Source organism: Electrona antarctica (genome assembly GCF_951216825.1).
Source record: "Electrona antarctica genome assembly, chromosome: 21".
Taxonomy (NCBI): Eukaryota; Metazoa; Chordata; class Actinopteri; order Myctophiformes; family Myctophidae; genus Electrona; species Electrona antarctica.
Window position 1 is genome coordinate 5,762,631 of NC_136802.1, and position 14,323 is coordinate 5,776,953.

Genomic DNA, 14,323 nt, shown 5'->3' on the forward strand with positions numbered 1-14,323 from the left:
ACTGTACTGTACTGGCACACCCAAAATCATCATATATACAGTTAATATGTGCGTTTGTGTTTGTGTGTGTGTTAGGTTGCCAACCATGCTGTTTTCGTGCTCATACCCAGCCAGCCAGGGAGGCACCCACCCAGCCAGCCAGCCAGCCACCCACATAACTCCGTAAGGGAGTGGTTGCACCACTCAAAAAAGAAAAAGAAAAGAAAAACAAACGGTTACAAAACAACACAAAACAAAACAGGGTATTACACTAGACAAGCAGAGTAGCAACAAGATGGATCATTTGTTCCGTCAAATATCAGTGTCACTACCATAGGTCAGCATTAAGATAGTTAATTTGGTTTTCAGCATTGGAGTACTTTGATCTTCTGTCTTCTTATAGTGAGAGAGGGCAACTCAAGATTTTCATACATAGTACAATGGTGAGTTGTAAAAGGACAACCTAAGATAAATCTGCAAAGTTTGTTATAAACTATATTGAGACTATTCAGATTGGATTTAGATGCGGTTTGATACACGACATCGGCATAATCAAATATGGGTAAAATAAGCTGTAGAACTAGTCTTTTCCTGACAGAGAATGAGAAGCAGTTTCTAGAGCGATATTGATTGAAAACTTTATTTCAGACACAATGGGTCCATACAAACAACAGGGAAAAACAAGACACAGTAAAAAACAAAACAACAAAAACAAAACAACACAGAGATAGCTATTTTCACTCCATAGTCCTTATCAATTAAAAACATATAAACATTTCCTCCAGTGTTTCCAGAAACATGAGGAAAAGATTGTATCACTCTGTGTGATCTCTGTTAAGGCCATAATTAATACATTCTTTGATTCCTTCAGTCTACACATGAATCTATACATAAAATGCCTCCGTACAGCATGAAAGGTACATTACTAGTCACACACATTTCACTTGCACTGGTCCATCTTGGGAGTTTCAGGAAGATTCGAAAAGCATCATTATAGTTTTTTTTATAATGTTTTTTTCATTTTCGCATTGCTTCACAAGTGAGCTGTATAAAGTGGAGTGCAGGAGGTTTTAAAAAGTGCTATTTTAACATTGTCTGTACACATATGAAACGTTCGTGCCAGCATGTTGGCATGTCGCCCATATAGCTTACAGCACTGACGCTGAACATCATCATCATCACATAAATCTTCCCTGATTATGTGCCCCAGGTATTTAAACTTATTTACAACCACGAGGGCTTCACCTGCCAAATAGAAAGAGGGAAACGTGAGGGGGTGCATACTTAGTTTAGACTAGTCATTGGTTAGACATGGGTTAAGGTTAGGTTTAGTTGGTCGCCCTTTGATCTACTGATCATAACACTCTTTTTACAACAACAATCTTTTTTCTGGTGACTGATATTGCCCTCCTAATACGTGAGGGAGCCGTATTTTTCCAATTACTGTTTTCTAATGAATATCAAATATCAGTAAATATTCAATCAAGCAACTTAGCCTGAATATAGACGATAAAATGAAAGTTTTCTTGAAAGTGAAATATCCCTTTAAGTTCCTTGAACTTCACAGATGATTCACAGTCACAGCAGAAATATATGGAGTTTAGTGTTTTATTAGCTGGTGCATAGCAGCCACGACCCCAGGATATAGAAATATAGAAAGCAAACAGACATAAAGCCTATTATCATCATGATAGGCGACACTGACACTTGGATAAGTGTTGTGATCATATAACTTACTGTGTGTGATAGCGCACGTTCATGGCTGGCATTATGATTCTGTGAAGTGCAGACATGTATGGTCACTCAAAACTGTCAAAGATATTTGTCTCATAAGTCATATTTGCAGAGAAGGCCACTGTAACTGTATTAACATCCTGACTGAAGTGCACAACATCTGCTCTGAAGGTTTTAAACCCTATTTTTCCTCTCTTTTCCCAAATCCCAACAGTGGGCGGGAACCCCTTTTGGTGTTTTAACTAAGCATTATGTATTTATGTTGTACTTTAGCCATTGAAAAATAGCAGATCTACAAGCTCATAGCGCTTGTAGGTCTGCTATTTTTGAAAAATCGTGAAAATGCGGCACAAATCTTTGAATATATATTCTTTCAGAAGACTTTATTTTTTATTTTTTACGTCAGGCCTAAATGGGTTAATGCTACATCTTTAACTGCAAAGCCTATTCTAATGTGTCAATAAAGAAGCACATTGTATTATGTATTATTTCCCCTCACAGATCCTCTCCAGTGGGCTAATGATGAGCCACATGTCTAACGGACCCGTTCTGATGACTCAGACTTGGCAGTGAGTTACGGTGCAGATGTTTTCAGTTAGATATTACGTTACTGTGGAAATAAACTGGTGCACAGACAGTACAATCCTCAGTGCCGCTTTATCGATGTGTCACTAGATGTGGCACAGAAATATCCCATGTTTCTTTTCTTTTTTTTAAAATAGTTTTTATTAGGCTTTTTGTATTATGACATAACTTTAGAATATCATTGACAGATAGAGTAATTAAGTGACATACAATACATAATAAAAAAGGTACATAAATGTGATAAAGAAAAAACAAAAAACAGTTAAACAGTGACAAATGTGAACAGACAAACAAAATAAAGACAACAGGACAGACACTCTTGCTCTCAAACTTTCCCAACACGACATTCTTCTTTTTAAATGAGAAAATAAAATAAGAAAAAACACTCCTTTCTCCTTTTTTTTCTTCTTTCCAATTTTTGATTATGTTATCTATTGTGTAGGAGGGGTTAGCGTGCACCTATTGAAATAGTCAATGAAGGGTTGCCATGTCTGGTAACATCTATCTTCACTCCCTCTCAATTCAAACTTTATCTTTTCCAATTGCAAATAGTGCATAACATCTTTCATAAGTGTAGTGAGTCGGAACCTGTGCTTCCCATGTTTCTTTTTAACCCTTTCCCGTTGTTATGTGCATTCCATGCAGCCAGGGACGGATTAACCCCCACCAGGGCCCCTGGGCCGGTACGTTTTGCAGGGCCCCCATAGCACGCGTGCGCGTGACATTTTCATGATTTTCCGTGTTTTTATCATCTTTTTGACCTAAATTTAACTAAATCAATGGCCAATGAAGGGCCCCAGGAGCCCTTTTCAGGGCGTCAAATCTATTACCGCGCAGTCCAGTTTCTCTGAAGGGCCCCTGAGAGCCAAGGGACCCTGGGCCACGGCCCCACTGGCCCAATGGCTAATTTGTCCCTGCATGCAGCACCCCCTCCATGCATGGTCTTTTCTCTGCTATAGTGGTTAGAACACTGGAGTATTATCCAGATTTCTTTTGCGGGATAGAACATTGGGAAAACAGCCAATTCCTACTACTGTCTATCAGATGTGATCAGATTTGACTGAGAGACTGCCATCGCGCACATTCCAGCTTTTCACCAGAGGAGAAAAACTCCCCCCCCCCCCAAAAGAAAATGAGTTAATAGCACAGGCAGACTCTTCACATACTAGAGCATGTCTGAAACAAGTGTCAGAGCTGAAATGGACATGTAAATATGAAATAAATGCTTAAATCTAGGTGTAATGTTAGAGACCACCGAAGTGAACCTTTTCAAGCCTATTTTCTCAACTCGCCGTTTCTCTGCAAGACATTACTCTATAAGCCATATCTCCAAAACTGGTGGGTCAAACTGAACAACCAATGTCAATTTGAAGCTACGATTCCCTGCTTTCATGACATGAAAAAACGAAAATTCAAAAAAATCCAATTGGCAGTCCCCCAGTCAAATTTGGTCACAGATACTAAGATCACTGTTGAGGTGCGTTTAACGAAGAATTGTATTTGTGAAAGCCTGTATACGTACAACTCTGTGCATTTTTAAATTAAACGTATACGCAAACGGGAAACGTCTTTCGTACAGTGGTTAAAAAGACAACAATTCACAATACACAAATGCAATAAAACTATATAAACCCTACTTTTAAAAGAGAACTATAGTACTTAAATGCATAATATATTAAAATCCATATGGAGCAATTCTATACTGTAGATGATGAATAACTAAAATGCAACCAAATGAGTTTACTTTAGTGTCCATCAGGTGGGAGAGGGGGGGGGGGTCATTCAGCCTAGGCATTGATTGATAGATTGTAATTGTTTTATTTCACAGTATGCAGAAATAAAACGAAAGTCAATACAAACATCAAGTCAAGTCAGTCAATACAAAAACTGTTGTCTGGACACACCATGATTATTAAGCATTACACTTGTTTACAACAGGGTCCAGCATTTTCAATTCATCAGAACATTTAGAGACATACAAATATACACTTCTATAAAAACAGGAAATCAAAAAATGTAGGCCTACAGTCCGTAGACTAATTGTCAAATGTGAAAATAAACGGGTCGAGAATCACTGCTAGAGCCGTAAAAATCTTATGGGGGGGGGGGGGGGGGGGCCCTGGCATATAATTACAAATGGGGGTCCATCCACGGGGCTCATTAGTGTCAATGTGGGGGTCCTTGACATGAAAATGTTTGGGAATCAGTGTTGTAAAGAGATCATCAATCATCACAGAGTCAGCGAGTCCCACTATTATTATTGATTTCTTTAAAAAAAAAATGTATTTCAGCAACTTGGACACTCATGCATGAAGGAAGCATGAGTTCAAGTCCGTTGCTCTCCCCAGGTTGGCGGAGGGTGTGTAGAGCCCAGGATCTCATTAGATAATTGACACAGGGGTGAAAAATGGGTTACAAAATCGTGGGATAAAAATGATAAAACAAAACTAAAAACATGTAATTCTGGAAAATATTTCAATACTGCTGTAATGCTGTGTCCTGCAGGGTCGTGGACCACAGGAATAGCTGCTGCCATGCACCAGCTAATGGGGATCCTAATAAAACTATATATATATATTTCTGCTGCGAATGTGAATCATGTGTGAAGTTCAAGGAACTTAATTATCAGTAGGTCTGCCATCAATGGCAATCAGCCCTTCGGAGCCATTGTGTCCGAGTTCCTCTGAAAACGCGTATGGATGGAGCGCCGTCTGTCCACCAAAACATTCCAGTCTCCCTCTGCCAAGGAATTCCTCAAAGTGTTTGAGGTCCTTTTTCCAACAGCTGGACGCAACCTTTGTGCTGCCTAAATCCGACGTGGATTATTATTATTATTATTACTACTACTATTATTATTATTGGGGCGGCTGTGGCTCAGAATGTAGAGCAGGTCGTCCAATGATCCGTGGGTCGGCGGTTCGAAATCCCGGCTGCTCCTGTCGACGTGTCGAAGTGTCCTTCATGGGCAGGACACTGAACCCCACCTTGCCTCCAGTGGTTGCCACCATTGGTGTGCGAGTGTGGGACGTGAGGACGCTGGCGTCGACTGTTCTCCGCTTCACATCCCAATGAATAGACCATTGTAAAGTGCTTTGAGTAAGCACGTAGTGCATAGAAAAGCGCTATAAAAATACAATCCATTATTATTATTATCATCATCATCATCAGACCTCTGGTATGCCCATTCCTCTGTTGTCCAAGAGCTCTATGTATTCTGTTGGAGCTCCTCACATCATGCCCGTGGATTTGCGCCCTCTATAGATATTGGGTACTCAGAAAAGCGGTATATAAGTTTGAGATATTATTATTATCATTATTATTATTCTGTTGGAGCTCCTCACGTCATGGCCTCAGCTGCAGCAGCAGGGGAGTTCTCATCTGGATCATTGACACGGTCAGAATCTCCCCGTGGAGGGGCGGACGTGCAGAGAATGTTATCGAGGCAGGGGCTGAAATCCCGTAAATCAATCAGTCAAATTGTGCAACAAGACATATTTAGCTTTGTAGGCCTACTACCTCCTTAAATATAAAGATTTTGCTCACATTCTGGAAGCCTTACAAAACCTGGGTAAGGCCTTATCTTATGCTTTACTGGAAACTTTAGTCTGCAATGAACTTCAGACTTCTGACTGACTTGATGTCTGCAGTGAACTTTAGTCTTCCGACGCAACTTCTGATTAAGCTCGATTATTCTGAAGTTGGCGTTTATTTTTGGACTAAAATATATACCGAAAATAGAAGATCTACAAGCTCACAACGTGTTGCAGCGTGACGCGTTGAGAGCATGTAGATCTGCTATTTTCGGGGCGCAAACCCCAGCACTATTTATCTACTGGAGATGTGGGCAAAAATGCTGTGTTCAAGTTCAGGAGACTTCAGGGGGAAAAAAAGCACTTCTCCTGAATGCTGCCTACCGGTATACATATATGGCATGGAAGGGAGTGGCATTTGCATTTCTTCCACAATATAGTAAATGCTGCATTTGTGGTCTGGAAAGGGCAGTTGTTTTACAGACGGGTAAAAGGGCAGTGGGCTGAAGCCCCCCTTTGATGTCTATGTGTGCATGTCCCTGCACTCCCGTGGTCTTGAGTGTGTCGAGGGCCACGCTCGTTGAGAGTGATGCCTCATGCTCGAGGGCCACGCTCGTTGAGAGTGATGCCGCATCATCCTCGAGGGCCACGCTCGTTGAGAGTGATGCCGCATCCTCGAGGGCCACGCTCGTTGAGAGTGATGCCTCATGCTCGAGGGCCACGCTCGTTGAGAGTGATGCCGCATCCTCGAGGGCCACGCTCGTTGAGAGTGATGCCTCATGCTCGAGGGCCACGCTCGTTGAGAGTGATGCCGCATCATCCTCGAGGGCCACGCTCGTTGAGAGTGATGCCTCATGCTCGAGGGCCACGCTCGTTGAGAGTGATGCCTCATGCTCGAGGGCTTTTCTGAAGAAACTGGAGAGTCTGTTGAGAGTAACAAGCTGCGTGTTAAAGACATGGTGGCTGACATGATGACACACATACGCCAAGTTCTTGCAGGGAGCAGACAGACTCATTCGAAGAAGAGGATCTTCTTATTAAATAAACAAAAACAATATGCAAAGAATGTACCCTGAGAGAATGTACCCTGTGGAATAATGGCGTTGGATATGAGACAAACGCACTTGGAATGGGAAATAGAGGAGGGGGGGGGGGGCTTTTTTCCCTATAAAACTTTGTAATGCCAAAGTTGACATTTTGTGCGCAACACAAAACAAAGTATTTCATTGTGGGTTTGAGTCGAGAGGCCCTTTTTGATATCAATCAATCAAGTCACCTGAATTCAAGTGGCAGATGCCTTTATAATATATATATATATATATATTATATATATATATATATATATATATATATATATATATATATCCCATTCTGTACGGGAACCCGTTTGTGTTTTAACTAAGCATTATGTTATACTTTAGCTATTGAAAAATAGCAGATCTACAAGCTCATATCGCGCCACCGAGTGGCGCGCTACGAGCTTGTAGGTCTGCTATTTTTGAAATGTCGTGAAAATGAGGCACAAATCTTTGAAAATATATTCTTTCAGAAGACTTTTTTTTATTTCGACGTAAGGCCTAAATTGGATATTTTTAGGGACATGTCATTATGTCATCTATACATGCACAGCCTTTGTGATCTACTGGTAGATCGCGATCTACCTTTTGGGCACCCCTGGTCTATTTCCTGTCAGAACTGAAAGAAAAAGGCATACAGTGTGGATGAGGGAATACCGGAGAACTCGCCGGTTCACCAACTCACCGCAGCGAAAAGTGGAGAGAAGCAAGTTTCAATGTCTTTCATGGTTATGCTAACATGCTATCTTCATCAGTATAGTTAGAATGTCAAACCCACAGATGTGGCATCAGGTACGGTCGCCCTTAAACCATCTCGCCCCTTGATTTTTTTCCGCCGACCGCTCGGTCCGACAGTTCTTGTATTCCTTATTTTGTTTTACTGAGAATAAGGTTAGAAGTTAGTTTAGGGTTAGGCATAGTTTTACTGGGGTTAAGGTTAGGAATAGGGTTAGGCATAGTTGTACTGGGGTTAAGGTTAGGAATAAGGTTAGGTTTAGGCATAGTTTTACTGAGGTTAAGTTTCTGGTTTAAGGACTTCAGTGTTTTGTACCATACTATTGTATGAGTACCGAACAAATAATGTTTGCTTTCGCCATCTTTGTTGAAGAAGAGTCTGGGCAATTAAGGTTTAGAAGTACTAAAAGTTTCTCAATCTTATATGTAGATTTAGTCTGGCTTAATCTAGTTACCGCTGAGGTAGGTTTCTGGAGGTCAATGATTAAAGTGTGATTATCTTTGAGGGGATTAAGTCCACCCATCAAGCCCACTAGTGTCAACCTCAGACCATCAGATCATGGTCTGATTTTGAATCTAAATGGCTTTGTGTTTCTGCTATTGTCCTGGCTCTGCTCTAATTAAGAGCAATGTTTCAACTTTAGCATTATTTCCTGCTTCATAGTGTAAACTCTAAACAACTATCCTCTCTCTCTCTCTCAATTCAATGCAATTTAAATAAAAGGTTGAAGTAAAACTAAAATGTACTAAACCGGCGAGTTCTCCACCAGTGTTGTTTTTGTCGATTAAAACTAAGACGAAAAATGTTCGTCGACTACCTTTTTTCACTGACAAAAACGAATGGAAACTAAATGAAAACTAAGCTACGATGACTAAAACTAAATATATACTGACAATTTCGTCGACAAATAAAAACTAGACTAAAATGTTAGGAAGGGACTAGTGGACAAGAGATCCAGTATAAGTAATTTTACACTTGGTTGCATGCTGAAAATAGCCGATCTACAAGCTCACAACGCGTCACGCTGCAACGTGTTGTGAGCTTGTAGATCGGCTATTTTCAGCAAGTGTAAAAACACTCATTGCGACGGCATCAAGGCCCGCCAAAATACATTTTAGTCGACTAAATCAACTGTAGATTTAGTCGACTAAAATCTTATGACATTTAGTCGACTAAAACTAGACTAGACTAGACTAACACCAAGACATTCCAGGTGACTAAAATATGACAAAAACTAAATGAAGTTTCAGTCCAAAGACTGACTAAACTAAAATATAAATTTGCTGCCAAAAACACTGCTCTCCAGTTACCGATGAGGCCCAGCTGATGTCAATCATGGAGCAACAAAAAACACATTGCTGACTCACCAGGTGGAGCAGCTGGACTAGTAGGAGAAACATTTGGATCCGCTCATGAAAAACAGAATTGAGAAGGATATATAAGCTCCAGAAAATGGACCTACCTACCTTCAAAACTATAGTCTGGAGAGAGAGAGAGGACTCCAGACTGGCTGAAGAGCTGTAGGCCGCTGGGCTGCATGGCCACCATCTTGATTCTCTAGCCCAGGAGGAGTGGCCAGAGTACTGAAGCACCTCCTGGATAATCAGGAGGAGTAGGCCAGAGTACTGAAGCACCTCCTGGATAATCAGGAGGAGTAGGCCAGAGTACTGCAGCAGCTCCTGGATAATCAGAAGTACACTTCAGCTGACGTTGAGAGGCTCAACAGGGAGAAGATGGAGCTCCAGAAGAAGGAAATCTCCATCCTCTGCAGCAATAACAATAATAAACGTTATTTCTATAGCACCTTTCATGCCAGAAATGCATCGCAAAGTGCTTTACAAGGCAGAGAACAAACATATCAAATACAATCATATAAAATACAGACCGTACACACATTAGCAAACAAGCAGAAACAAAATAACGTTGAGGCATAAAACCGGCAGCAAATCAAGCAGTGCAATATGACAGTAAAACAATAGCATGGAGCATAAAACCGGTGAGTAGGCTACATGAATAAGAACACTCAATTAAAAGCAATAGTGAAAAGGTGAGTCTTGAGCTGTGCTTTAAAAATATCTACCGAGGGAGCCTGTCTGAGCTGAAGTTTATTCCAGGCCCGTCGGGCCGTAAAAGCAGAAGGCAGCCTCACCATATTTCTTGGTCGCCATCTTTTTAGGCACCTCGAGCAGGCACGCACCTGAGGACCTAAGAGGGCGGCCTGGGACATAACTAGGTAGGCAGTCGAGGAGGTAGGAAGGTAGGTGCAAGACCGTTTAGAGCTTTATATACAAGTAAAATAACTTTAAAATCAATCCTAAAAACCCACTGGGAGCCAAGGCTCAAGAGGAGGACAGCAGCAACATGGAGCTGCCTCAGGCATTAAGATCTTCAGGTGAATATGAGAAGCACTTCCTGCTTGCGAGCTTATCACAATAAGAAGCACTTCCTGCTTGTTAGGTTATCAAAATAAGACACAGGAAGAGCACAACGACACTGAACAACCACCAGGGGGTGTGAAACATATCACATGTTAAATACAATTAAAATCTGGTTACTTAAGACAATGTGTTTGCTACATATTAACATTAAAAAGAAAATGTACTTATGAATACTATAGTACACTTTCACATGTAGTTGAGTGGGGTCCGGGGACCCCCAGGGGTCCTTGAGGGAGTTCCAGGGGGTCCCCAGCTAAATGATAGTTAGGAACCAAATGGACCCTTATGGGTCTGTAACTCAGAGAGTATACGAATGGAACCAAATGGGACAAAGCAAAGAGAAAGTAGACCGACTCTCATACATGATCCTCCAAAAAAATATATAATAAATATATAAATAAAAAAACATTTAAAAAAAAAGATTTTTACTTTAAATCACTGCTAGAGCTGTAAACATCTTCTCTCATGGGGGGGGGGGGGGTCCCTGGCATGTCTTTTCAAATGGGGGTCCGTGGGCTAATTAGTGTCAATTTGGGGGTCCTTGACATGAAAAAGTTTGGGAACCACATGGGCTAATGTTTGACCAGGAGTATCTAACAGTTAGATACTCCTGGTCTTTTACTCTAAGCACTAGGGTTGAGTGCTTTGTCCACCACTGGACTACTGTCAGCTGCTGTCTGTCTGTCTGTCTGTCTGTCTGTCTGTCTGTCTGTCTGTCTGTCTGTCTGTCTGTCTGTCTGTCTGTCTGTCTGTCTGTCTGTCTGGTCGGGTCGGGTCGGGTCGGGTCGGGTCGGGTCTGTCTGTCTGTCTGTCTGTCTGTCTGTCTGTCTGTCTGTCTGTCTGTCTGTCGGGGCGGGGCGGGGCGGGTCTGGTCTGGTCTGGTCTGGTCTGGTCTGGTCTGGTCTGTCTGTCTGTCTGTCTGTCTGTCTGTCTGTCTGTCTGTCTGTCTGTCTGTCTGTCTGTCTGTCTGTCTGTCTGTCTGTCTGTCTGTCTGTCTGTCTGTCTGTCTGTCTGTCTGTCTGTCTGTCTGTCTGTCTGTCTGTCTGTCTGTCTGTCTGTCTGTCTGTCTGTCTGTCTGTCTGTCTGTCTGTCTGTCTGTCTGTCTGTCTGTCTGCCTGCCTGTCTGTCTGGACAGTCAAGACAATTCAAATGTGCATTTGCACGTGAGCGTTGGTGGGCTTATCGCTTATCGGTGGTAGGTGTTGAAAAAGATAAGTTTAGCCATCTCAGCAGGGCTTTCCAAGAAGGCGTGTGTGTGTGTGTGTGTGTGTGTGTGTGTGTGTGTGTGTGTGTGTGTGTGTGTGTGTGTGTGTGTGTGTGTGTGTGTGTGTGTGTGTGTGTGTGTGTGGGGGGGGGGTGTGTGCTCGCACGTGTGATTTGGCACTTTTCCAACAACATGCACTCAACACGACTCAATTCTACTAATTCTTCTTTTCCAAAAATAGTAAATTGTACCTGGTAGGCCTACTTTATTTTTGTATCACATCTGTCAAGGTTCCCCCAAAGAAGAAGTATTTATTTAAAGACCTGTAAGCCTCGTACAAAGACCTGTAAGCCTCGTACAAAGACCTGTAAGCCTCGTACAAAGCCTCGTACAAAGACCTGTAAGCCTCGTACAAAGCCTCGTACAAAGACCTGTAAGCCTCGTACAAAGACCTGTAAGCCTCGTACAAAGACCTGTAAGCCTCGTACAAAGCTGCCAACAGTCTCGTACAAAGCTGCCAACAGCCGAGTTGACAAATCATGACAATAAACACAATGTTTTGGGGCCGAACAAATAATTAGAAAGAATAAAAGCGGTAAGAAAGGTGCTGTATTTACCCTGCCCTTTTTTTCCTTATTATTTCTTCGGCCCAAACAAATGTGTTTATCAGCTCAGCCGGTGGCTTTTGAAACGTCTATGGGGGAAAATTAATGGGGAATTCTCTTCCGGTGCCCTCGCAGGGGGCGGGGCTGTGGCGCTCTATACAAGAGTGTGTGGCGGCCATTCTCTAGATGTTCCTCTCCTGATGACAGCACCCTCCTTCTGCTTTGACTTTCTTCCTTGATTCCTTACACCAGGGGTTCTCAACGTTTTTGGCCGGGGACCCCCGGAAATGCTTTGGCAACGTCTCGGGACCCCCGCCCCGCCCCCTCCCGACCCCCAATATAAATTGACTGCTACAATAACCTTAAACCATTTTGGGCGGGAACCCCTTTTGGTGTTTTAAGCTAATTGTTATAATTTAGCTATTGAAAAATAGCAGATCTACAAGCTCATAGCGCGCCACCGAGTGGCGCGCTACGAGCTTGTAGGTCTGCTATTTTTGAAAAATCGTGAAAAAAAAAATTAAAAAAAAAAACTTTTTATTTTTATTTTTTGAAAATAATTTGGGGACCCCCTAAAATAATTTGGCGACCCCCCGAGGGGTTGCGACCCACAGGTTGAGAACCCCTGCCTTACACCAGTGTTGTTTTTGGCAGCAAATATTGATTTAAGTTTTAGTCATAGTCTCTTCAATAGTCTTCATTTAGTTTCCGTCACATTTTAGTCGCCCGGAATGTTTTAGTGTTAGTCTAGTTTTAGTCGACTAAATATCATACAACTTTAGTCGACTAAATCACCTGTAGATTTAGTCGACTAAAGTCGTATGATATTGTAGAGTGGCCGGATGGTAACCGCAAGGTTTCCGGTTCGATCCCTGTGGGCCCCGCTAGAGTTAGTGTCCGAAGTGTCCTTGAGCAAGACTCTGAACCCCTGAATTGCTCCTGATGTGCTGGTTGGTGCCTTGCATGGTTTCCACCGCCATCGGTGTGTGAATGTGTGTGGGGTGAATGTAATGCACAATCTATGTTAAGTGCCTTGGATAAAGGTGCTATATAAATGCACCATTTACCATTTACAGGAACCTCATCTGAATTCTGAAATCTATCCCTGTGGAAACCTATCTAGAACCTGTGAAAGATGTTCCACGAACGGCACGCTATCTTAGTTGTTGTAGTAGAAAAGAGCCATAAAGCTAAAGGACATTTTGTGTAAACATTAAACAAACAACAATATATAGTTTCAGTTAGTTTATATAGGCTGACATACTGAACGTGACACATAGATAGGCGGGCGGTATCATATCAAAGGTCATTTGAAGTCAAATAATATAAATATGGCACACGGGTAGATATAGTGATGTAAGCCAAAATGACACACACCGCTTATCTCATAGCAAGGGCTTGCGAACACAGGCACGCACGTGTGCACGCACACGCGCACGCACGTGTGCACGCACGCACGCACGCACACATAGTGCCTTTAATTTAAGCCTTATTCTTTGTCCTTTCGCTGTTGACATTCCTTTATGTTAGACTGATCACGTGGGCACTATACGGTAGTCTACCTTTGGTCATGGTATCTCTGTATAGGACTTATTTATGACAACTGTTGCTGGCTGCAGAACATATGGCATTATTACATAATCATGAAATCACATTATTATTAGAGTTAATCACGATACATAATAATCATCATCATCGTTGCCACGTTGACAAATGTTCATATAAATATCAGCTATATTTACGCTTTTAAAGTTTAAAATGATAAAAAATGTAAAAAGAACCACCTGCTGAAAACACTTCAGTGAGGTGGAGTCACAGAGGGATCATGAGGGAATCTGTGCACAATCTTTATTTTGCAAGCTTTCGGTCTACTGACCTTCTTCAGGCATTGTCACACAATTATCTGTGACAATGAATCGTCATGTAAAATGTCATAATCGTGACAGCCCTGTGTGTGCTCACGTGTGTGCGCGTGCGTGTGTGCGTGTGTGCGTGTGTGTGTCGTGCGTGAGTGTGCATGTGTGTGTGTGTGTGTGTGTGTGTGTGTGTATCTTGGCCACATTCACCCCATTCGAAATGACTGCATGGTTTTCTGCAGACATAACGTCACTTCTGGAAAAGAGAGAAAAGGACAGGAGAGATTATGGGTTGGGGTGGAGTGGGGGTCCAGTCTTCCCCCTCTATCTATTTATACAGTATGTTCTCTCTCTCTCTCTCTCTGTCTCTCTCTCTCTCATTAACCTATATCTCTACCACTGTCTCTCTTTCCCCGTTCTCCCTGTGTCTCTGTCTCACATCCCTCCCTCTCTCTCTCTCCCTCCCTCTGTCTCACATACCCCTCCCTCTCTCTCTCTCCCTCCCTCCCTCTCTCTCCCTCCCTCTCTCCACACCCCTCCCCGCGGGGACAGCTAAAGGGGCCTGGCTGGCTGGCTGGCT

At 42.4% G+C, this 14,323-nt stretch overlaps 1 long non-coding RNA gene across 2 annotated transcripts; it reads right to left on the reverse strand.

Annotated features, from left to right (window-relative positions):
- Nucleotides 1-4,156: 4,156 nt before the first annotated feature.
- Nucleotides 4,157-10,019, reverse strand: LOC306913962. 2 transcript variants are annotated; one of them, XR_013788620.1, is made up of 3 exons: nucleotides 9,790-10,019; nucleotides 9,107-9,319; nucleotides 4,157-6,752 (listed from the first exon to the last, which is right to left on the reverse strand). It is a non-coding gene; the product is annotated as an uncharacterized lncRNA (long non-coding RNA). The 2 variants fall into 2 exon arrangements; XR_013788621.1 differs by having other exon boundaries at nucleotides 9,107-9,405.
- Between the last annotated feature and the right edge of the window lie 4,304 nt (nucleotides 10,020-14,323).